Below are 21,349 nucleotides of genomic sequence, written 5' to 3'. Positions count from 1 at the left end.
CAACTCTATGATGTAAGTAGTGTTACAATCCCTATTCGACAAATGAGTAGACTGAGGACTTCTTTTCTGAGAAAAGGTGAAATTAAGTAGCTTTTCTAAGTGTATTCAGCTACTAAAATGGTAAAGCCATGTTTTGAACCTGGGCAGCCTGCTGCTAATTCAACCCTTATCTATCCAGGAATAATTTTTCAATGAGGAGAAGATAGGTGCACTAACAATTTTAACCTCATTTTCAGGGCTGAGAGGGAATCAAAGTATCTCTGAAATAGAAACCATATGTGTTCTCTCTCACTATTCATTTTTTCACCAATTTTTCAGGATATTTGTGTGTCAAGCACTGCTCCAGAAACTTGGGATACAAGTACTAAAACAAAACAAAACAAATCCCTCCTGGCCCTTGCTTTTGAAGTGTCGTGTATTCTGTAAATTTTAGCCTGCTGGGATAAATGTAATAATGGAAGTACATACAAATTACAGTAACTAATTCTTCTGGAAGCCTTCAGAAAAATGTCATTGAATAGTACAAACTTAATCCAAGGTTTGAAATTTTGGCCAGCTTTTTGTCTAGATAGACAAAGGCTAGGAAGCAGAGAAAGAAGTTTTACAGGTCTTAGAAGCAACATACACAGATGGTCTCAAGAAGCGAAATGTTATCAAAGACAGAGAGAAACCACTGGATATGTACTTTTTAGGCCAAAGTGTTATAAGAAGAATCATCAGTGATTGAGTTGGAAATTTCTGGAAAGTGAAAAGGGTTATTTGGGAGTTCATTAGGCTATTACAATTTCCAGAAATATTTGAACATAAAATTCATTGTGCTTTGTGGCCATGAGATAACAAAAGTAGATGAACTTGAGAAGTTTAGCTGCAATACACACTCCAGGTCACAATGTGTGACCTAGGACTCTAAGTGCATGGTATCTCTAAGTGGTGTACTGGTACAATGAAAATAATTTGGATCGGGGCTAAACTTTTGTGGCAAGCTAAATTTTACATGATAACAAGACCACCTCAAAGCTATTTTACTAAATATGCTTATGAAACATGCTTTACACACTTTATACTTGTATGAAAATGTCATAAAGCTACTTTTCTATATCCCCTTCTCTTTAAGAAAATGGAGCATTTGAAATATGAAAACTTTTAATGCTCATTTTTTCCCATAAGGAATCCTATTCTTGTAAAAATCACCGTGTTACTTTTGTTGGTAAATGTTAGGTCTATACTTTTTAGTAACAAATAAACTGAGGTCTCTTAGTTAGCTTCTTAGGCAATCCCTGGTTTTACTTTTATACATTATTGACTCAATTTGTAAACATTGCATTAACTTTGTAGAAACCTCAAAGATAGTTTTCTTTTTTGTAAAGGCTAGAATTTCCTGAAGATTTTGGAGTTTCAGTTCATGTTTATTATGACTACCTCAGGGACTGATAGGAGTCTGCAAACATGGGTAAAGTATTACAAAAAGTTCTACTGAGCTTATTTCAAGAACATTTCTATCTGTGAGGACTAATACCAAGGCTGAAGCTATCGTGTTGTATTACTTTAAAGTGTGGTGGAGAAAAAGGAAAAAAAAAATGGTGAAAAGAAGCATTTAATTGAGGAAGAGCAATGGAACAAAAACATCAATTGATTTTTCCATGTTCTTGCGTAACACTGAATGAGGTAGCAGCCAAATTATCAAAATCAAAATACTATGTCCCCAGAACAGTTTATCAGAATGTCCGGGATGGCAAGGACTTACAGAGCACTTAACTAAGTTTGAAGCCACTTAAATGTGATAAGTAATTTTGTCACACACTCTCCCTCCCCTTTGGAAAGAGGGGTGGGAGCAGAGCCTCTGTGTTCTGTTCAACTTCAGTTTAGCAAAGAAGAAAAAATAAATACGTGACACCCTATAGAAACAGTAACAATTCTCTGGGAAAGTTACAATATACTGGCTCTTTGGGAATTCAGTTGCAACTTTTTCACAGAGTAAGTAACGCTTGAACCAGAGGGCATCTCAGGTCTGAGAAGAACAAAATATATCACAATAAATCCACATTATTGTGCTTTCATAAGATATATATAAGCTTGCTTGTTATAATCTCACTCCTGCTCTCCCTGCTCCCCAACTTCTTTCTTTTATCTCCTCCAAAAATCATGGAAATGTATGAGTATATAGATGTATATGGTATATGCTACATGGGAATAGCAGAAATGAATCCTGTCTTAGCTGCTTGAGACAGTTTCCGTCTTCTCTGAGCTTAAGTTTCTCTTCTATAAAGCTGAAATAATATCTCTTTTTTTCAATATTATGAAGATTATGCTTGGCCTGTAATAGGTGCTCAACGATTGGTGGCCATTAGTATAATTATTTTTATTATTGTCATTATTGTTTCATTGGAGAGTGAATGGGAGACATTTAAACAGCTCATGTGAGAATTTAGCATCTTTTGTATATTTTGATCAAACACTTCCCTGTAAATAAAATATCTTGGTTTTGATAACAGGGAAATAATGTGACAATTAGATGTGTCACTAGAATAGAAGGCAGATATTAATGCCAACCTTGTGTATTTACACCACTAGAACATCTTTTTAAAAACCTAATGATAGTTACCTTATTTGAAATTTGAAAACTACAACTAGAAACTTTTAAATGTAACCATACCCAGCATTTTTTGTTAAAAATCATTCTAAAATCATTATTTTAAGATGGCTAAAGGTACAACCCCATGCCAGCCACTAGCAGCCAAGTGAGCCTAGCCCCATATCGCCTTAGGGTAGAAGTCTTCCTGCTTCCCTTCCAGCCCTAGGAATAACTAGAGACCATCTCAGCCTTCAAATGCAAAGCTGATGTTCAAGCAATAGTAGTTGAAAATACCTCTACTAATCGTGACATATGATATAGTAATACAGTAGGGTTCTGTTTGCAGTAATACAGCATTAAATACGGGTAGGAAAATTGAACGAATGAAGAATGCATGTTTTATAACTATTCTATTTCCTGTGGAACTTCGCTGCACAAAGGGAAAATAATTGGACTTTTCAAAGTAGGAAACAACTCCTGTAAATTAAACTATGAATCCCACTGTGCTTTTAGAAAAGTATTGCTTAGGTCTGCGGAGGCAAAATCTGATTTCACCATTGCTAGTATTATGTGCACGTGTTTTAGAGCAGCCGGCAGATAAATTCAGGGCTTTGTTGTAATTCTTTAAATATAAAATGTTGATGCTATTTTTTTGTTAAGGCTGCAGGGTTCATATGATATATCCTACTGATAAAAACTATACTTTGTACTTGCGTACTTAAGCTACAAATTAATTATTTCAGTACTCAACTGCATCTCCCAATTAAAGTCTAATTTTAAGGGCAGAAAATAAAAATTGACCTTTCAAATAAATGGATCTCCAAATATCAAATGATTTAAGTAAACTAAATTTGAATCCTATAGTTAATCTTTCTTCGTAAAAAAAATCTTCAGTCATTTCTGTCAAAATTGGACCTCCCAAATGGAGTTACTATGTATCTATTTCCATCCTGAAACCACACATTTGGTTCACAAATCAAGTAATTAGGAGTACAAAGGGATCTTGGGAAGTGCAATCACTTTACTGGCACATGCAAGTAAAATATGGATGCTCAATTTCCATCTTAATGCATGCAAATGATAGACCCACACATAAGGGCCTTATAACCATCCCTGTGCACAGCCTTTTGCTTTGGCTATTAGGTTGAAGGCAATATCCTGTTACTCTGAGCATGTTGAACAATGTTTTGCATGAGAATTGCCTCCAATTCTATTTTTGTTCAAATTTCTAACTTCATTTTTAATCAAGATTGATTGTCATACTTAAGGCATTCTTTTGCCTAAGAAGGTTGAGATGTTATTGTATTTCATTTTATAATGAAACCAGTATATTTTTCTTTTTGGGTTCTATAATCCTTGTAGGACCTTGGATCCAGTGTTTACTATATGTGTGGTCTAATCTTCTTGGGACCTCCTGTCCTCATCTGAGAAATGGGACTGTACTTGGGGTTGCAATGTACAAAGCACAGAGGTTGTGCACTCTGTGAAAACTGTACAGTGATAACTTTATGTTGAACTCTTCAAGGAATTCCTAGATTGTTTTCCAAAGTAGCTCCATCATTTTATATTGCTACCAAAAGAGCGTCAAGATTCTGATTTGCCGCATTCTCACCAACACTTGTTATCACCTGACTTTTGATTTTTAGCCATCCTAGTGGCTGTGAAGTTGTGCCTCATTATGGTTTTGAACTGCATTTCCCAGATAGCTAGTGATATTGGGCAACTTTTCATGTGCTTAGTAGTCATTTGTATATCTTTTTGGGGAAATGCCTCTTCAAATTTTTTTGCCCATTTAAAAATGTGATAATTTGTCTTTTCAACATTCAATTGTAGATTTCCTTATATATTCTGGATACAAGTGTTTTATCAGATAGCTAATTTTCAAAATTGTTCTTCCATTCTATGGATTGTCTTTCCACTTTCTTGAAGATGTCCTTTGAAGTGCAAAAGTTTTTTATTTTGTCGAGGTTCAAATTATTTATTTTTTTCTTTTGTTGCTTATGATTTAGTATCATAGTTACAAAATCCATGTCATAAAGAGGCACAATGACATATTTTGAGAAACCCTGGTCTAGTTGTCAGATGGTCCTTGAGTTGTGCAGTTCATTCTTTTGGAATGTGATCTGGATTTATTAGAAGCTACCGTCTATAGAAAGATTAGCCTAAGCAAGATCCTGGCAACGAGACATTATATTCTGTTTATTCATCCATTGAGTGACTACTGGAGCACTGCAGGCATTATGGAAATTAGAAAGAGATGCCAACTGTGGCAGATAGTGTCCCTTGGGTGCAAGTTTTGGTGGGTTTTTGTAACAGGTGGGCCCATCCTCTAGTTCACTGTAACCCTGTGCTGGGCCAATGACCTTAACTAGCAGAACTTGAGTGGGTTTTCAGGCCGTGCTCATCTCCTTGGCCTGACACATTTGTGTAGTACTCAGACCACGCACACATATGTGCCCACACATGCTGGTCCTGGCCACTTTATTGGGTACTTTATTGTGTCATCTCATCTAATACTGACATTAACCCTGTGGTGTAGATACCATTTTGTCAATGAAGAAACTCAGTTCAATTGGTTTTCCTTAGTTGAAAATGAGTAAATCACAGAGCGGAGATTCATACCCTCTATGTCTTCAGTTCTAATATTCTTTCCATTATGCCTCTCTCACATTCTAAGGACACTCAAATTTTGACACCTTAAAGCCTATTAAATTCCTTCAACTGAAACCACCTTAGGAACTGCCTGACATGTCAGGAACCTATTTACCATGCTGAAGTCTACACTAAGTGTTCTACTCCCTTTGTGTTGCTTCCCTGTATCACACACCTGGCTTTTCCATTCATGACTACCAAGTATTAGGCAGTGTTTCTCTTCATCTATTGCCGAACTGTAGCAAGGTCTCTTTTACATCTGTGAAGTTGCCAAAATACTATGAGTTGGAGGAAATCCTGAATTTGTGTAGGGGATTGCCTTATCTCCAGAATGCCTGGAAGTTTTTATTCAAATGTGAATGTGATGGTTAATGTTAGGTGTCATTGTGACTAGACTGAGGGATGTCTAGATGGCTGGTGAAGCATTGTTTCTGGGTGTGTCTGTGAGGGTGTTTACAGAGGAGATTGGTATGTGAGTTAGCAGACGGGGAGCAGGCATTATCCAATCGGGCCAGTGAGCTAGAACAAAGCAGGTAAAAGAAGGGGGATATTCAGCTTGCTTAGCTTCCTTTTCCGCTATCTCTTCCGGAGTGAGATGTCTTTTCTCCTCCTGCCCCTGGACATCAAACTCCAGGATCTTTGGCCTTTGGATTCTGGGACTTGCCCCAGTCACCTCCTGGGGGATCTCAGACTTTTGACCTCAGATTAGGGGCTGCACTGTCAGCTTCTCTGGTTTTGAGGCTTTCCAACTTGGACAGAGCCACACTATGGTTTTTTTTTTTTTTTTTTTTTTTCGTCATCCCCCAGCTTGCAGACAGCCTATTATGAGACTTCATCATTATAATCAGGTGAGCCAGTTCTCCCTGATAAACTCAGACACACACACACACACACACACACACACACACACACACACACACATACCCCTCTCTCTTTCTCTCTGTCTCTCTGTGTGTGTGTGTGTGTGTGTGTGTGTGTGTGTGTGTGTGTGTGTGTCTGAGTTTGGTTCTGTCCCTCTGGAGAGCCCTGATTAATACAGATTTGAAGCACAGGCATAAAAATACACAAGGACATAGATAGAAAGTCAAGGGGCTATGGCAGAAGAGACTAAAGGAGAGGATTTTATAATTTCTTTCTTTGTAGGGAAATCTTTTTTTTTGCTAAAGAGACACATGTTGCTGCATTTTGGAAAACATGCTTTTTTTTCCTTGCCAATATATTTTGCACTGCCTTCTACCATATTTTATTCTTCTTTTGTGGAGGAGCCTGCCTCTTTTCTCTCTTTTCCTGATGGGAGAAGTGAAGAAGAGGCGCCAAGAGAATATTTCATAGATGATAAAGATGTATGTAAGAAGTGGAGCTCAGCGTATCTCCTCAGGAAATGAATTTGTCAATCGTCCTTGCACCTATCTGAAAAGAAGCAAAAGTATTTGAAGAGAAGTGACTGGAAGGACAGCATGGGTAGCCTGTGCTCCCCCTGTTTGGTCAGACAAGTATAAGGATTGGTGTTTTTCATTTTAAGGGCTAAGTGACAGAGCCCTGCTCATTCTCCTGGCCAGATACATTTACGCAGTACTCGGACTGACAGAAACTAGACTAAAGTGGCCTTGCTCTTGTCCCAAGGGTGGCCAATTAGAGGAGGGGACCACAGCAGCAGGGGATATGAAGCATGTCAGCTGGGGTAGAGTTAAGGAAGACAAAGGAAGAAGAAGCATGGTTGCATTTCCTAGGTCAGAAAATTGTATAGCAGGGATATGTCTTACGTGTTTCAGGAAAGTGCACATGTGTGTCCTCCAGGTGATCAATACTGGGACATCTGCCACACTAGCAGCATTGGCTGTGAGCACTGTTATCCAGGGAAGAATCTATAATTCCAAAGTGGATTACAGCAGCTGCCAGGTAAGTAAGAGAGTCCTGTCCCTTTCATTTGTCCCCACTTTGCTACTTCGTAACAGAGAAGTTGAAGCCTAGGAGACTGATATCAGCAAGATAGGAGAGAAGGAGATGCCAGCTTTTATCCCTCCACAGAAAAACAAGTAGACAACTATTCACAATCAAAAATATCCTTGGAAGGGATCCAGGTTTCAATTACAAACCAGCAGCAACACAGTGGAGCAAAAACTGGAGAACGACTGCACAGAAGGGATAGCTGGAGAGACTGGCATACTTGAGACATCTGGAGATGGCTAGGTTCAAAGAAGAAGAATGGGGGCTATCAGTATCAGTCATGTAATGGATTCTACCCTTGTCCCCTGTAACCTGCTTGGCAGAGGACACCAGTAGCTTTCACAACGAAAGTAACCTCCAGATAGGGAGATGCTGCTGAGCTTGCTACACTCCCCAAGAAGGAGTCACTGTTGTGCCTATATGCTGCCTTTCTCAATCCTGTGTGTACTAAAGATCCTTAAGCTGTGGCCACCCCATGCATATCTGCACTCCAGATCCTTGCTCTGTGGTCACACCACATGTTCCTTTGCCCCAGACACTGGAGCCACTACTGCTGCAAGCTTGCCCATCCCTTGAGCTCATAGCTGAGGCCACTCTGTGTGCATCTGTACTCTGGACCCTGGCTCTGCCACCTGAGAGGGTCTGTACCTCAGATGTGGAAGCCACCACCCACACCTTGGATCCCATAGTCAATGTCACTCTGCACACAACTGTCTTAGACCCTGCCTCTGTGGCTGCTGCAAGAGTACTGGCACTCTAGACACCAGAGCCATCACTACAGCAGGTCTATCTGTGTCCTGATCCCTGGAGCAGCAGTAGACCTACACGTGACTATGCTGCAAACCCCACTCTCCACTGTCACTCCACATGTACACAAGCTCCAGCCCCTGACACTGTGGCTACTCTATAAAAGTGCACATCAGACACCCGTGCCACCCTCACCATGAGCATATGTGCAAGCCAGACTTGGTACCATGAAGGATCCCCTTGGCCATGAATTCCCCTGTGGGAAAAGTAGAGATCAAAAGAATCTCAGTAGCCTTTTTCACCGAAAATTCCAACTGCCCTCACCACCACTGTGGATATCCTCAGTCGTGATCACCAAGGACTCCCACAGTTTCTGCTGATGCCAGCTCAGCTGACGGAATCACATGAAGGCTATGCCTCTGCACCCTCACCGGAGCCAGAACTGTTGCACCCTATCCATCTAGCACCTTCACACCAAACTAGAGGTGAAGGTGTTTTCCCACTGAAACTAGCCCATAAAGTCTGAAAGAGGTGAAAACTCCATTAAATTCATAGATACCTATGTAAAGCAAGAATAACCATGAAAAACCAAGGAAATATGTAACTACCAAAGGAACAATAATTTTCTAGTAACCAACCCCAAAGAAATGCATACCTACAAATTGCCTGACAAACAATTCAAAAATATTTGTTTTACGGAAGCTTAGTGAGCTACAAGAAAACACTAATAGGCAACTTAATGACATTAGGAAAACAATACATGAACAGATGGGAATGATATTAGGAAAACAATACATAAACAGAAGGAGAAGTTCAATAGAGAGAAATACAGTCTTGAATGTAATGTATGTGTGCATGAATGAATGAATGTATAGTCTTAGTGACAGGGATACATTCTGAGAAATGTGTCATTAGATGATTTGGTCATTGTGCAAACATCATAGAATATACTTACACAAACCTAGGTAGTATAGCCCACTACACACCTAGGTTATATGGTATAGCCTAGTGCTACTAAGCTACTAAATACTGTAGTCATCTGTAACACAATGGTAAGAAATCATGTGTCTAAACATAGAAAAGATACAGTAAACATATGATGTAAAATATTTAAAATGGTACACTAGTATAGGGCAACTCCATTATAATCTTATGAGACCGCCATTTTATAAACAATTCATCACTGACTGAAATGTTGATATGTGGCATATGACTGTAATCAAAAAGAGCTAAACATAATTCTGAAGTTGAAAAATATGATGATTGAAATGAAAAGTATAATAGAGAATATAAACAGAGGAAAGAATCTGTGAACTTAATGACGGGGCATTTATAAATATCCAGTCAGAAAAGAAAAAGAAAAAAAAAGAATGAAAAGGAATAAAGAAATTCTTTATAGGACACCATAAAAAGTGCTAACATTCACAGTATAGAATTTTCAGAACTAGGAGAGGAGAGAAATGTACAGAAAGTTTATTTCAAGAAATAACAGCTGAAAACTTTTCAAATCTGAGGAAAGATATATACATGAAACTCAAAAGTCTCCAACCAGGTTTAACCCAAAGAAGACTTCAGAAAGACATACTATAATCAAACTGTCAAAAATCAGATACAGAGAGAGAATCTTGAAGGCAGCAAGAGAAGTTCTCACATGCAAGTGTACCATTATGAGGCTATCAGTGTACTTTTCAGCAAAACCCTTGCAGGCCAGGAGAGAGTGAGATATTATTTTCAATGCACTGAAAGAAAAAAAAAAACTGCCAGCCAAGAATACTTTATGTGGCAAAATTTTCTTTATAAATGAAGGATAAAGACTTGCCCAGACGAACAAAAGCTGAGTGAGCTCATTATCCCTAGACCTTCCTTACAAGAAGTACTAAAGGGAATCCCTCAAGCTGAAATGAAATGATGCAAATCATTAACATAAAACCATATGAAAGCACAAAACTCACTAATAAATGTAAGTATGTAGACAAATTCAGAATATTCTAATACTGTAATGGTGATGTATAAATCACTTACATTTGTAGTCTAAAGGTTAAAAGACAAAACTATTAAAATAAGTATAACTACAATAATTTTAATAGATACACAGTGTGAAAAGATGTAAAATGTGACATCAAAAACAAAATGGAGGAGGGAATTAAAAGCATAATTTTTATATGCTATCAAAATTAAGTTGTTATCAGCTTAAAACAGACTGTTATAACTATCAGATATCACATATACATCTCATAGTAATCACAAGGCAAAAACCGATAATAGATACACAAAAGGTAAAGAAATCAAAACACATCACCACAAAAAATCATCAAATCACAAAGGAAGACAACTAAGAAAAGAACAAAGAAACAAAGAATCTGAAAAATAGTCAGAAAATAATTAACAAAATGGCAATAATAAGTCCTTCTAAATTAATAGTGATCAGGAATGTAAATTGGTTAAATTCTCCAATCAAAAGACATAGAATGGCTGAATGAATAATGGATTTTTTTTTAAAAAGAAGAACACCCACCTATATGCTGCCTAAAATAGGCTCATTTAGCTTTAAGGACACACACAGATTGAAAGTCAAAGGATGTAAAAAATATTCCATGCAAATGGAAACCCAAAAAGAGCAGGAGTAGCTAGACTTAGGCAAAATAGACTTCATCAAAAACTGCAAAGAGAGACAAAGAAAGTCATATGTAACAATAAAAGAGTCAATTCATTAAAATAATATACAATTATAAATATATGTGCACCAAACAATAGAGTACCTAATATATAATGCAAATATTAGTAGATATAAAGGGAGAACTTGACAGCAATACAATGATAATAGAGGACTTTAGTACCTCACTTTCAGCAAGATTGATCACCCAGACCAAAATCAATATGAAAACATTGGACTTAAACTACACTTTCCTTATTGATTTATACTACATAAATGCTGCAAATTCTAGCCAGAGCAGTTAGACAAGGCAAAACAATAAAATATATCCAAATTTGGCAGGAAGTACAAAATTGTCTGTTTGCAGATGATATGTTCTTACACAGAGAAAAGTGTAAAGACTACACCAAAGAAACTGTTAGGACTAATAAGCAAATTCAGTTTCAGTATACAAAATCAACACACAAAAACCAGTTGGGGCTGGACGTAGTGGCTCACATCTGCAATCCCAGAACTTTGGGAGGCTGAGGTGGGTGGATCACCTGAGGTCGGGAGTTTGAGCCCAGCCTGACCAACATGGTGAAACTTTATCTCTACTAAAAATACGAAAATTAGCCAGGCATGGTGGCACACACCTGTAGTCCCAGCTACTTGGGAGGCTGGGAAAGGAGAACTGCTTGAGCCTGGGTGGTGGAGGTTACAGCGAGTTGAGATTGCACCACTGCACCCCAGCCTAGGTGACAGAGTGAGATGCCATTAAAAAAAAAAAATCAGTTGAATTTCTATACATTAACAACAAACTATCCAAGAAAAAAAAATTAAAAGGCCAACTTCGTTTGTAATTGCATCAAAAGGATAAAATACTCAGGGGTAAAATAAGACAAGGAGATGAAAGATCTGTATAATAAAAACACTAAGACATTGAAAAAAGAAACTGAAGAAGAGAAAAAACCATATAGAAAGATATCCTGTGTTTGTGGATTGAAAGAATCAATATTGTTAAGATCCTCATACCACCTAAGATGATTTATAGATTCAGTACAATTCCTATCAAAATTCCAGTAGTATTTTTCACATAAACATAAAAAGCAATTCTAAAATTCAGTGGAACTACAAAAAACCCCTAATAGTAAAAGCATTTTTGAGCAAAAAGAACAAAGCTGGGACATCAAATTTCCTGATTTTAAGTTATATTTCAAAGCTATATTAAGCAAAACAGTATGGAACTGACATAAGAATGGACACATAGACAAATGAAGCAGCATAGAAAGTCCAGAAATAAAATAACTGATTCAAATATGGAAACAATCTGTTTCCACTGAGAGATGAATGGATAAAGAAATTATGGTGTGTATATATATACACACACACACACACACATATGTGTGTGTGTAGTAGTGGTAGTAGTAGTAGAATATTATTCAGCCTTGAAAATGAAGGAAATCCTGCCAGTTGTGATAAGATGGAGGAACCTGGACAACATTATGCTAAGTTAAATAAGCCAGACACAGAAAGACAAATACTGCAGGATCTTACTTATATGTGGACTCTAAACAGTTGAACTCATAGAAGCAGAGAATAGAAGGGTGGTTGCCAGGAGTCAGGGAGTGGGGGAAATAGGGAGATGCTGATCACAGAGTACAAAATTACAGTTATAAGATGACTAGATTTTGGAGACCTAGGTACAACATGGTGACTGTAGTTATTATTTTTTCTTTTTTTTAACTTGACCATAGTTATTAATACTGTACTGTATACTTGACATGTGCTAAGAGAGTAGATCTTAAGTATATTGATATGTTAATTAGCTGACTGCAGCAATCATTTCACACTATATATGTATAGCAAAACATCACACTGTACACCTTAAAATATATACAACTTTTACAAGTTAATTATACCTAATTAAGACAAAAGAAAGCAGTAGAAGCCTAGAAAAAGCAAGAGCAGAGGTCCCAGAGCAGACTGCCAAGGCCCCAGTCCCACTCCAGTGTTGGGGAGGGAAAGGAATTGTAAAAAGCAGACTTCTCTGCCCAGTTCTTCTCCTCTGAGCCACAGGCATAGAAGCTTTGCTGGAGGAAAAGCCTTAATTAGTACATGAGATTAGCATTTTACAGTGTAAAAACAGGCATTTATTAATTAAAAGTGTTCAGATAGTTATGGAATCTATCCAAGATTCAAGAACCTTAATCTCAACAGAGGAGATATTTGACATACCAGTTTAGGCAGTGATTAGAAAGAAAGGAAATTCCCAGGTTTTAATTATTAAAACTCCTTGAGTGGGATCTACAAAATAACCTGGTTTTCAGCAATCTGAAATTTTTACTCAGCTCTGCTGTTTCCTACTCCCTCCCACGGCTTGCCAAATATCACCCATGCATCTGTTCCCAATATTGTCTTCTCCTCAGTTTTTCCATTTGCCATAGAAACTTTCAGTCTTGATTAGGTATCTCTGGGTCATCTGAGGAAACAATTTCCAATTGTAATCAAATTTTTAGCTCATTCCTCAGGTTCGTACATTCTTGCAACCTCCTTCCTGACTTCTCTCCACCTCCTTCCAAAAATGCAACTGTCTATGCCACCGTGTATAGGTATTTTCTATTTCATTTACAGCCTAATGTGCCTATCCTTATGAACAGTGGTAAATTGGTCTTTGAGACCTGAGAATACGTTGTTTCAAGATATCAAATCACGTGAAGTCTATTGGTTAAGAATGTGCATGAGGACTACAGAATTAACAGTATTATTGCTTAAGACACTCTCAGGAAAATGCAACCACAGTTACCACTTGGGTTGCTAGGGCTTTACCTCCCTCAGCTGCAAGGGGAAAAGAGACTTTCTTGGTCCCTGGAACAGGGGCTGAAGAGGAGCCTGGGCTGCTGGTGGCACATGGTAAGTACCAAGAAAACGAGCTAGGTAGGGCTAGGGTATCCTGCCTACCTTCTACATTTTGGTTTCAGCGTTCCTTGTTTCTTCGGAAATCTTGGTGTATTGGTCCCTTTCTTCTTCCTTGAACTTTCCCCGTCATTGCTTTTTCCCCTTCTTAAGCCACTGCAGGACACACTGCCTCTTGGGAATTTATAAGGGTGTTTACTGATAAGAAATGAAAAGAAGAAGAAGAGAAGGAGAGAGTGGATAAAGGGAACAAAATGAGTACCATTTCTACTCCCTTCCCATCCTTCTTGCCTTTGATCATTTAAACTTTTAAATGTTAAAATTGGCATCCCTTGGGTGGGAATCAGCCCACAGACTAGTTTTGTCTGGCCTGTTTAACATTTTAAAAGCTGGAAATACTGGACCAACAGCCCCACATTACAATTGGCTGGAACTAAGCAGTAATGAGTCTTTAGATGAAGAGACTCCTCTCTATTCTCTATTGTTTACTTCTCTACTTCACTCTTTTATGATATCCCCATGGCCTCAGTAAGTCATTTGAGTTTGCAATGTTTCTCAAAGCAGAGAGTATATTGTATTCCTGTTTTCATCTCTACTCTCTAATGAAATTCTCAGGTGTAGAGCACTCTCAAATGATGTAGTCATTTTACATTTTATCTCTCTCTCTCTCTCTCTCTCTCTGTGTATATATATATATACACACACACACACACACACACATATCTGAAGTAAGAAGACTTTGGACTAGGGTAATTTATAGCCCTTCTGGACCTTAACTATCATGATTGAAGGTTCATTTATGATTCCTGGGACAATAGTTTTCAGGCCTTATCTGGATAATTCTTCCCAGGAATTGAGATGAGAGGGAATCAAACTAGGTCTTTGGGAGGGAGAAGAAGCACTGAGACTCAGGCTGGGGATTTAGCTATGAGGCAGCCCTGGGTGTATGAAGGTAGCAGTAGGGATGATCCTGGTGGAGGAAGGGAGCTGAGAGAGGAAAGAGTTGATGGAAGAGTTCATACTTATCTCCAATATCCTAAGACTCGTCACCTTATCCTCCTCCAACCAAGGTAGCAAAGCCTGCAACCCTAACCAGGCTTGGTAGTGATGAGAATATTGGGAGTCACAGCAGATGTAATTGGTACCCCACCCATAGTCCCTCACCTGTATCATTTCTGGGCATGCTAGCCCAAGTTCTAATTGCAGCCCCTACCTACATCTTTTAGCTTATTGCTTTCAGTGGTCCCTTGTCCTTTGTGGAAATAAATCAGAGCCCAGTCTGCCTGTGCACAGGACAGAAATTGGACAGGATAAACACTCCCTGGAGAAGCCCTCCACAAGCAAGTGTATAAATACTTCAGCTCCCTCACCTCTTAGATGGGATGCTTCTGAGGTGCATGTCTGTTCTGTACTGTTCCTGAGCATTTCTGATGGGAATAAGCTCCACTTACCCAGAGTGCAACCTGCTGGAAATGCACCTTTTGCCATCCTCCTTCCCTTCTCTGCCTCATTTCCCACTTCCTTATAGATGGTTGTTGATCTCACCTCTCAAATAAACTATTTGCATTTGAATTCTTCTCACAGGGTTTGTTGCTGTGGGAATCCAAACTAAGATAGTTAACCTTGTGAGATGATATGGGAGGGAGGAGGCAAGAAAAGACAGCTGCCACAAGACTGAAGATAGAACAAAAAGTTACCAAATGAGTTGTAGAAATGGGGATAGGAAAGGTCATTACACATTCTCAAGTTCTTTTGTGAGGGAAGCTTATAGATTGCATATTATATTTTAAATCATATTATTTTAACTTTATGATAACTAAGGAGGAGAGTTTTTTGCACATTGTTCTTTTCTCTTGTTTTCTAGTGACTACATTTGACACTGGTGCCCAGTAGTCAGAGACCCTAGTACCCTTAGAGTGTTCAATTTCCCTTAGCTTCTTTTCTTCTTAGGATGACAATCAATGTTTTTCTTTATCGTTCTCCTTTTTTTCACATAGTACAAATGTTTGACTATGTGTAAAATGTTGTCGTTTTACTAACTATATTGCATACACCAATGTATATAGTTGGTAAATATATATACCAACATGTTAGTAAAATAACATGTTGTTATTTTACCAACTATATTATAAGAAAATAAGAAACATGATTTTGTCACGTGCAATAAAGTTAGTGTGTGGGATTCAGTGTTAATCACATATGTGCATGAAAAAGATTTTCCACTAAGGGAGATAGATTTGCTGAACTATCATCCTTCCTTCATCCATTTGTAGTCAATGGGATGTTTTTCTAAATGATGTCTAGCTGAACCAGCCAATGGAGACAAAAATATTTATGTATAATTTTCCTCTAAGTTCACTAGTCATTTTGTAGATCAGTTGTAACTTTGGCTACTCCAATGAGTTAATTTCTTTCTAGAGAGATTATAAACTCCTTAAGGATGGAAAATAATTGTTACTTTTTTGAATAATGCCTACTATCTAAAACAATGCACATAAAAGGTACTCAATAAACTTTTGTTGAATTGAAGAGAGAAAATATAAAAAATTGAAAGCAGTCTGTTTGTAATAAGTATTTGCTGAGTCTTACAGATCTTCTCTTTTTTTGGGGGAATTATTACAACAAATATTTGACCTTTGATTTGTAGGGTTAAAATGTGATTTCTCATATTTTAATGGGAGCAAGCATTAGTCCTGCAATTCTTTTTGTCAATAGAATAAAAATGGAATGTATGCTTGCTACTTCTATGTGCTAGTTGATACCCATGCTGAACACTTTTCTCACAACATAGAGGTTTCCTTGTTTTCTGTCTTGCATTCTACCTTTGCTCACCACAGAGACATTAATGATGGCATGTGTCTTTTTGCATCATGCAGCTTTCCTTATGCTCCTTGTCTCGGTCCCACTGTAGTCAATTAAATACATGGAAACTGGTAGTCACTGAAAATAAACAGCAACTGCAAAAGTTTTGCCTCTTAAGAAACCTTCTGCATTGTATTCCGCCCTGCCTTATTGATTCTAAGATCTCTACCGCTTCCTTGTGTTCAGAAACCAGACTCTTCAGTTTGTCTTGCTCCAGTCAGACAAATGCTTTATAAAAATGACCTATATTTTTCAGACTGTGGGGAGGGAAGAAAAAGACTTTGAGAAAGTGACTAAGGAGGGAGTAAGAGTGATACAATCTTTGATTCAATTTAGTTGGACTGCGTTCTTTATGCCTTCATCTTTTTCTTTATAAAAAAGATAGCGTTTTTGATGCTCTGCTCCAGGCAGCCTCCCAGGGTGAGTGCAGATGTGCTGAGCCATTTGGCTGCCTTGAGGACAGACTCAGAGAGCCTCTCTTCTCACTAATGAAGTCATCTCCTCTCGGCAGCCCGGCCTCTCCCATCACTCCATGTTGGAACTTGGCTTTGGCTTGCATAGTTCTGTCGTGATGTAGATGGTCTTTCAGTTAAGTTCTAGAGAAATCTGCTCAACCATGAAGAGGACATTTACAGCATAGGAGAAAAAAAATTTATTAAAACAAACATTTTACTGTAACATTTTGATTTGGGGGTTGGAGAGCAAAAACTCAATATCTGATTTCTGGGAAAAATCTAATGTTTTATGGCTTTCTGAGGAAATTTGTCTGTGTTTAATTTATCAGACCAATTTTATACTTCAGGTTAAAGCACAATGAGATTGCCACCTTCACCTTGCCTTTTGCAAGATTTCTTTTTTAAGAATAAAAAGAAGGCAACAAAGACCTTATATTTCTGTATTTCCTAGAAAGCCAAAGAGAATTCAAAGTGCTGGATAAAATGTCTGTCCCTAATCTGTAGTGTTTTATTTTATTTTATTTTTTTAAAATTATAACACAATCTTAGAGGATGAGCTTCCTTTTTCTAGGGTCTTTGAAAGTTAATAAAAGTACATTTTTTAATCTGTAGCATTATTGCATCATCCAGAGAGGATAATTTGCTTCATCGTGCCTAGGACCAGTCAGATCAAGGAGTTGAAACTAAGCTCTTTGTTTTCTGAATTTGAATGGTACTGGAATCTTGTCATCCCTAGAGCAGCAATAGATGATGCCATGTCTAAGAGCAGTTCACCTGATCAATAAAAAAGGAGAAGTCTGAAATGTGATCCTAAAGAACCTCGGAAGGAGGTTTAGATGAAGATAATAAAATTCCCTGGAGACACATCTGCCATCTACACCTTTCCTCTCCAAGTCATTGGCTTGCTGCCCCTGAGCTCAGCCAAGATCCCAAAGACAAGATCAAAGCGAGGAAGCAAGGCACATAGCTTCTGGCTTATGGTTTCTTTCAGACACAAGCATTGTGAATGAAGATCTTGCTTTATTTATACCTGGGATCTTGGAGTTTTCATAAAGAATACCCCCAGTACAAGGACATGATTTAAAGGGGGACTCACAGAATAAGATTTTAATTACTGTTTGATTCATACTTGAGTGTAATGGACAAATAAATACAATTTTAGTTATAAAACCTGAAAAAAATATATTTTCCCATTCAAAAACTTCTGATAGTTTTGTCAGGCATTGGAGAATCAGAAATAAATGCTCTCTCATTTTCTTTCTCTTGATGAAAGAAAGTCATTAAAAACAGTTACATAGAAATAATAATACAACTGTAGACTCTATTCTTAATATACCCGGTATGTTTTCCTTTTTCTTTTTTATCCATTCTCTATTTTAGATAGCTAGAGGGGAAGGTCTGCCCTAGAGACAGAAAGAAGATCTCCATGGGATATAATTTCATTTTAGTTATCTGATAACCTGAAGAAGTATTTAATTTTCTGAATAATAATGTTACAAGTCAAAGAAGAGAGAAGACAGGCAGTATAAAGCTTTTCAACATTGTGCATATTCTAATTCCTTAAGTCAGCTCTGAGAAAGTGCCTTTGTCCTGTAGAACTATTCGGTCAAGGGTTGTGATATCTCTTGGCATTAAAAGAAACTGTAAATTTTGGAGGACTAGAGAATCAAATTTGGCAACATAAATGAAAACATCCCAGAATGTAAAAAGTATCTAACCCATCACTTTCAACCATGTTCCATTATGTACAGATGGCATTATTTATAGAGAATTTTAACTATTAACATTTCCCTAAAAATGGGCATTAATCTGCTATTACTTGCTTGTTTCTGCTCTAGTTCTCCTTTGTTGAAAGGTTTTACTTAACTGTATCATAAAGGGACAAAAGGATAATAGATAATAAACTTTTCAGACTGGCAGATCTGTCACTCACAAAAACGCCTTGGGCAGGTTACTTGAACTCTTTGAAGCTCAACTAGATTTACTCAAATTTAAGAAAGAGAATAAAAATCCGTATCTTGGAGTGTTTCACAGAAAGGTCTACCTTAATGTCTGGAGTATTTATTTCCATGAAGATTCATTTTATTTTATTTCTCCCCCTTCCTGAATCAAGCAATCTTGAATCTAAAGTTGCTATGAGAAGCACTGAAAAGACGACTGGACTATTAATGGTGTGACCTTGGGACAGTCACTTTCTGCACCTTAGTTTGCTTACATGTTATACATGAAGGTTGAAGTCTGATTCTGCTCTGTGACTATCATTCTAAATATCTGATGAAATCAAATTTCAATGTTTGCAATGGTAGTACAATAAATTTACTAAGAATAAATAATTCACTGCAAAAACAAATCGATTTCCAAATGATGTAACTGATAGTTATGTTACTCACAGCAGTGAGCTGATAAATAACAAAAGAAATGAAAGATGCACATTGTGAGACCTGAAATCATCCTGACAAGTCTTCTACCTGTTTATCACTTAAAATCAATGACCACGCTGAATGCCTACAAATTACAAAATATAAAAGAAATCTTATAAATGTGCATGCATAAGAGTCTAGGTTACTAAGAGTTTTAAAGTGTAAGTTTAAACCAAACTAATCAAAGGAGTTGAGAGGAAAAATTGGCTTTCATCTTTAATCACTACTGTTCTGAGGTCCCATGTTTAATATAATTTTCTAAGTAGAGGCTTCAGAGAGAAGAGTTGTGAGGATACTTTCTTATTTGTGTAGAAGGAAAAGTTTGCCACCCATTCTAGTATCCCTAGTGTTATACTGATGTGCACCTTGGATTTATTTTGTTCCTATTGTATAAACTCATACTTGACTTCAAAGGAAAGGAAAATCTAAAGTCCCTCTTTTCTAAGGGGACAGAAATCCTTTGTGTCAACTGTTTGACCCTTTGCTCTATAAGGTCCTATTGGAAATCTTTTGTAGCACAATGCACGGGACTCTTCCATGTGTTGATGCCGTTTACACAGTGGAATGGGCCTCACTGAAGAAAAAAATCGCATAAACGCATGAAAGATTATGGTCTTATTTCCTGACAGCATGAAAGGTGATTGATACTTCCAAGAAGTCCCTGTTACTCAGGAAAATTATCAAATATTGTACTCAGAGATACTTGGAAAGACTGAATGAAAGGAAGAACGAAGAAAGCAGAATCTAGACTTATGTGGGGAGAGATTTGTGGCGGAGGAAAAGTATTCTCTTTGAATTCGACAAGGGATTTGCCTGGGGGAATTTCCTGTCCAGCCCTTTATTACCAGGTTCTTTTGACGCCGGGCTCCCCATTGGGCAGTTCCCTGGGAGTGCAGTGGGGAATTCTTACACTTTCCCTCTAGGTCTCCGAAGGATCTCGTTTTCTTAGTGTCTCTTTCAGGTTGGCAGGAGCCTTGAGCCTGACACTTCCCTTTGATGGGACAGGCAAGCTCTGTGGGCGCGTAAACACGCTGTAACCAAGTTCTTTGCTGATTTTACAGTTTTGTATGCTCCCGAGAAGAAGTGATCGTACTCAATTGTCTATTGCTGGCCTGCCCCCTAAGAGCCTGGGGGCTCCTTTCCCCTAACCCAGAACTAGCTGCACGGGGGGCGGGGAAGTGGGGGTGGGGAAGGAGTGGGAGGGCAATGGTTTCCGCGAGCAGAGCGATGTTACTGAGTGAGTGCCTGAATGGGGAGTGCTGCTGTCCCCAAGCCGATTGGTACTTCTTGTCAGGAAGAAACGCCAAGAGGTGGGAGTGCCTGGGGAGGGAGGCAGGCGGTCCCTACCGCAGGCGCGGGGAGCTGCCTTTCCGCCCCTCCGCCTGCTTTCCAAGCCTGGGCTCTTAGGAGTGGCTGAAGCTGTGGAGCGCTTTTGGAGCCTGTGAATGAACCCTCCTCCTCTCCCTCCTCCTTCTTCTCTCTGAGTCTCCTCCTCGGCTCTGACGGTACAGTGATATAATGATGATGGGTGTCACAACCCGCATTTGAACTTGCAGGCGAGCTGCCCCGAGCCTTTCTGGGGAAGAACTCCAGGCGTGCGGACGCAACAACCGAGAACATTAGGTGTTGTGGACAGGAGCTGGGACCAAGATCTTCGGCCAGCCCCGCATCCTCCCGCATCTTCCAGCACCGTCCCGCGCCCTCCGCACCCTTCCCTGGGCCACCACGCTTCCTATGTGACCCGCCTGGGCAACGCCGAACCCAGTCGCGCAGCGCTGCAGTGAATTTTCCCCCCAAACTGCAATAAGCCGCCTTCGAAGGTAATCATGTTTCTTTTGTTCCCCCCTTAAAAAACAAAACCAAAAAAACTTATAGAAAAAACCCCGCGATCTTAGAAAAAAGAAGTACATTGCAATTGGTAGAAGGCTTTAATTAAGGCAAGGAGCTGTAAGGCGAAGTTAAGAAAATGTAGGCACTTAAAAAATGCAGGTAACTTTCAAAAGGGCTTTTGGGGAGAGGGATACAGAGGGACCTTGGTGTTGAAAAAGATTCAGACAAAAGAAACGCAGGGTGGAGTGGGGGTAAAATGACTAACGGAATTGGGGGAAGGGAGGGAATAAATTGTAGAGAAATCATAGAAAAGTGG

General features: G+C 38.6%; 2 protein-coding genes across 2 annotated transcripts in view; one reads left to right on the top strand and one right to left on the bottom strand.

Annotated features, from left to right (window-relative positions):
- The window catches only part of TMEM167A (transmembrane protein 167A), an 857,923-nt gene that overhangs the window by 408,587 nt on the left and 427,987 nt on the right, over window positions 1-21,349 (bottom strand). The window lies entirely within an intron of this gene.
- Window positions 21,008-21,349, top strand: part of VCAN (versican) — a 110,680-nt gene continuing 110,338 nt past the window's right edge. The window contains exon 1 of the mRNA XM_050795156.1: window positions 21,008-21,023. The gene's annotated coding sequence lies outside the window, so the exon portion shown is untranslated. The remainder of the gene's footprint in view (window positions 21,024-21,349) is intronic.

Source organism: Macaca thibetana, chromosome 6, assembly GCF_024542745.1.
Source record: "Macaca thibetana thibetana isolate TM-01 chromosome 6, ASM2454274v1, whole genome shotgun sequence".
Lineage (NCBI taxonomy): Eukaryota > Metazoa > Chordata > Mammalia > Primates > Cercopithecidae > Macaca > Macaca thibetana.
The sequence above is the reverse complement of the archived record's forward strand: the minus strand, read 5'-3'. Positions and strand labels throughout refer to the sequence as shown.